The following is a 4,698-nucleotide window of genomic DNA, read 5'->3' as shown; positions in this document are numbered from 1 at the left end:
TTCTTTATGGACAACAGCAGGTTTATCGCTGGCCGTAGGACAAAGCCCACGAGTAACAGCCTTTAGCCATGCAGTTTTTACCACTTCCTCAACCGCTTGTTCTGCTAGCCATCTTGATTCGAACTTGCGACCAGCACTAGGGCTCGGTGAAGCTACACCAGCCAAATACTCAGTATCCAAGCAGATAGGTCTGTGATCCGACTTGCCCATTTTTAAGTTACTCAATCTGCATAATGGGTGCATCTCCATACAGTCTGCATTCGACACCGCTCGGTCGAGCAATTCCCTTAGTTCTCCTCTGCAAAAGGTGAACTTATCACCATGGTAGCCAATATCCTCGAGGGAACCGTCCATAAGCGCATCCTGAAAATCTTGCATCCGACTGTGTTGCCGAGGGGCTCCTCCATCCTTTTCCGACGAGAATAGAATCTCATTAAAATCACCAATCACCACCCACGGGAGAGTGGACTGAGCATGGAGATCGCACAAGAGATGATACGTCCTCTCTTAATTGTCCCGGTTTGGTTCACCATACACTCCCGTTAACCTCCACATTTTGCCATCACTTTTCCTCCACCGACACATCAATGCAGCTAAACCACCCTTCTTCCAGACTAATAGCAAACCATCCTTCCTTCCATTCCCATCCTCCTCATCAGAGCCTCTGCCTTATCCTCGTTGAAGTGCGTCTCAGACAAAAAAAAAAGCATCTGCATTATTTTGCCTCTGGATGTCCAGAAGCGAGCGAACTGTCGGGGCACCGAGGAGGCCCCGACAATTCCAACTTACGAGCTTCATTGTTTCCTGGAACTAGTTGACTTTGCAGACGAACAAAACCTGTCGTAATCAGAATGATACGGAGGGACAGAAAAACGATCACAACACCTTGCTAGGCAATGGAGTTGCCCCGGGACAGAATACAAATTGTCTCAGAAAAAAAAAAGATAAACGGTTATGTGTCGTAGCGTAATCTGATTACGCTAGAATTAGACACGAGTCCGTCCCGTCCTAGGAGAGAATATCTTGTACAACAAGAAACAATCCTCAACGACGGCATATACATACTCCCTCCGTAGGGAGTGCATAGCATAGCCTCCTCGATCGGCCACCCTCCTCCCGATCTAAACCATCTTGATAAGCCAGCACGTTCCATCCTCCTCACGACGACGATGGGCAGCGAGTCGATCATGGAGTCGTCGGACCAGACGGCGGCGATAGTTGACGAGAAGTTCCACGCGCCGACCAAGACGGAGTTCACGGTGACCAAATGCTTCACCTCCAAGGGTGCCGGATTCACCGTCACGGACTCCGCCGGCGCCGCGGCCGTGATGGAGGTGGAGACCACCGAAGTGGGCGTCCGCAACCTAAGCTGCCTCCTCTGCCGCGACGCTGCCTCACCCAGCCCGCTGATCACCCTCCAGGAGGCCATGATCAGCAGCATGGGTCAGCGGCAGTGGAAGGCGTTCAGGGGGCACGGCACCAACGGGAGCGATTTGCTGTTCGTCGCCGTGGACATGACGCGGTTTTTCCAGATGGGGATCACGCTCCACGTGTTCCGTGCCGGCAACAGCCCCCGCGAGGAGAAACCCGATTTCGTCGTCCGTGGCAGCTACTACCGCGGCGCCATGACCGTGTCCCGCCGCAACGAAAAAGATAACTACATTGACATTGCCGACATTGCGGAGATCGGCAGGGAGAGTTCTCTGTGGTGCGCGATGCTTGGACATAACACGTATACTGTAAGTATCAGCCAGGAAGTCGACCAGGCGTTCGTCCTGGCGCTCACCGTGATCCTCGACCAGACGTATAGCCCTAAGCTCAACTCATGTTGCTGTGCTTGTGACCATTCATCTCCATATGGGAGAGATTGCCGCCGTAGACATAATCGTTCAATAGATATGTGAGCATAGGCTTAGGTTTGTGGTGACTTGCGTTGTCATTCTAGTCAATTTGGAGTCGGAGTTAGGAGCATGTGATGACGTAGTCGCAACGCCTTAGGTTTCTTGTGTTTGAGTCTAAAAACTGGAGCTGTACTAGGTCGCGTCGTGTTGGGCATTAGTTGAGTCGTTTTGGAGTTTGACATGTATCTTCTTTATCTATTACTCGCTCGGTCCGAAAATACTTGTTGGAGAAATAGATGTGTCAAGATAAAATAAAATAAATTGTTTTTTAAACATAGTACAGATGCAAGTGCTCATACATACACGCCTACACTCATTCCTATCAACATATACACGCACACCCTACCCATGAGAGCACCTTCAAGAGACTGAGGCGGGATATCATTTTGAGATTTACGAAGTCACCAATGGGACATCTCCTCCCACTCAAAGCGCATCGCGGAGTTCCTGAAATAAATCCCGAAATAATCTGAGCACCTAGACTTGAACCCTGGTGGTGGCGACTGAGCTCGTCGGCAGGCTCAACGGCATAGTGCAGACATCCTTCGCCAGCGGGTGTGGGTGGACCAGAGGCTGGCGCTCAAAGCCAGAGTTCACGGCCACCGCCGCATCACCGTACAATGCCGCGGCGGAATCAGTGGACTTCATGTCGGGGGTCGAGCAGGCGAGGCAGAGCGTGAACGCCTTCATGGCAGACGCGACCAACAAGCACATCCGCGAAGTCCTCCCTCCTGGCTCCGTCGACTCGTCCACGTATGGAGTTTGTCCTTGCGAACGCGCTCTACGTCAAAGGGCCATGGTCACGGCCGTTCGACATCTCCACCGTGCGCGTGCCATCCATGACCACAAGCCGGTCAGGCTGCCGTACAATAACGACGTGCAGCAGCAAGCTGAATTCTACTACATGCTTATCCTACTACCGGACAGGGACACTGTTAGTCTCGCCGATCTGTACGACAAGGCCGTGTCGACACGGGAGTTCATCAAGACGCACAGGCCGACAGGGAAGGTTCTAGTCGGGCGGTTCATGGTCCCCAAGTTCAAGTTCACGTTCGAGTTCGAAGCGTCATCCGACATGCGGAAGCTTGGTGTCACTAGGGCTTTCGAAGGCGGCGACTTCTCGAGCATGATGACTGGCGGGGAAGGGCTTTTCATCAATGGGTCTACCATAAGGCCACTATCGAGGTGGACGAGCTAGGCACCGTGGCCGCCGCTGCCACGGCCATCGCCGGGTTTGGTAGTGCAGGACCGGGGCATGGGGAAGATTTTGTGGCGGATCGGCCTTTCTTATTTGCGGTGGTAGAGGAGGGGACAGACGCAGTGTTGTTTCTTGGTCACGTGGCTAATTAATCCTCTCGCTTGCTAAATGAATAAATAATTATTTTAGAAAATGTAGAATACTTTGATTGTCAAATGAAATATCTATGAATTATTGTAACATTGTTCGTCGGTTATGTGATTAATCGTGCCACCTGATGCGGAAGTCATGCGACAAAGCTGTGTCTCACGAACCGTTACGCCATATCTGCAAAAAGTGAGACCCATTTCTCATGAACGTGCTCAATATACTCTCTCCACCAACCAATGGTTTACGCAAAAAAAATTACTGTAAAATAGTGTTATTGCCAGTAAAATTCGTAAAGTCATGTTTTCCGATCTTACTTCGTTAATAAACCAATCAGCCAAAAAAACAGTTTTGGGAGATCTTGCGGGTTTTTTTTTCATAGAATTCATTTGTACTCTATTTTGATGGGAAAAAAATCCATCCACTCAAACCTCTTGCAAAAATTTCTTTGTTTGTCTGGGCTATCAAATTCATTTCTATCTAAATTTCTGTAGTTTCGTAATCCTACAGAATACAAAAGGACATGTTACTCTACTCCGGCATTTTTCCTTTTCATGTATTTTGAAAAAACGACAAATCAAAGAGGGCATCATTTCCTAGCAGGAAAACTGCCCCGCTCCGCCGCGACCGCCGCCTTCGGCCCCGCCCCGCCGCGGTCGCCGCCCCCGGCCATGGCCCCGCCCCGCCGCGGCCGCCGCCCTTGGCCCCGGCCTCGCCTCGCTGCCGCCGCCGGACCTAGGTCCCATGTGGCTGGCGATGTTGCCATGCGCGCCGCACTGGCGTGCTATGGCCCTGTTGCGGCCTCGTCCGCCCTCACACCGCGGGAACCACGTGTCCCCGTCAGTCCCGTTGGAGATCAGATCGGGAAGGAAACCATGTGCTGCTCCAAGTACAAACGACGGCAGGAATCCGGCAAGGGTTGCGATGGGAAGACGTGCGCTGGTGTAAGGAACCCTTGGGCGATCAAAGAGCCTAAGCCCAAGGCATGCGATCCTCCTGACCGGCCTCGTGCACCAGTTCAGCGATTTGTGAACACGAACAGAGCGGTGGCACTGGCCCCCCTTGTGCTACCCGTGGGGATCGTGTCCGGGGCCTCTGCGAACCTGAGGGCTAGTGGGGGCGATTATGGGGCTCCCTTTGAGGACGCTGCCCGCCCGAAGCTGACCGACGGGGAACATGTGGATCCTGCGACGGAGAACCCGGATGCAGTTGCTGTCGATATAACTGAGCAGTGGACGGACAAGGCAATACAGACTGCACATGATGAGGTGCCGGCGTTGCCGAGCCAGGAAGAGTTTGAGCCTGAATGTAGCCTTGAGCAACAGAGCAGAGTCTTCGTTCAGAAGAAGGATGGAAACAACGCCAAACCAGAAAGATTTCAAAATTGTGCCACACCCTTTTGGGGAGCAGATACAAAGATGATAGCTGATTTTCAGCCGGACTATGGTGTTG

General features: G+C 52.1%; 1 pseudogene; it reads left to right on the top strand.

The window, feature by feature from the left end:
• Positions 1-1,427: 1,427 nt before the first annotated feature.
• On the top strand, positions 1,428-3,251 carry LOC119300331 (annotated as a pseudogene).
• The last annotated feature ends 1,447 nt before the right edge of the window (positions 3,252-4,698 follow it).

This window comes from Triticum dicoccoides, chromosome 5A (genome assembly GCF_002162155.2).
Source record: "Triticum dicoccoides isolate Atlit2015 ecotype Zavitan chromosome 5A, WEW_v2.0, whole genome shotgun sequence".
In the NCBI taxonomy this organism is placed as follows: Eukaryota; Viridiplantae; Streptophyta; class Magnoliopsida; order Poales; family Poaceae; genus Triticum; species Triticum dicoccoides.
The sequence above is the reverse complement of the archived record's forward strand: the minus strand, read 5'-3'. Positions and strand labels throughout refer to the sequence as shown.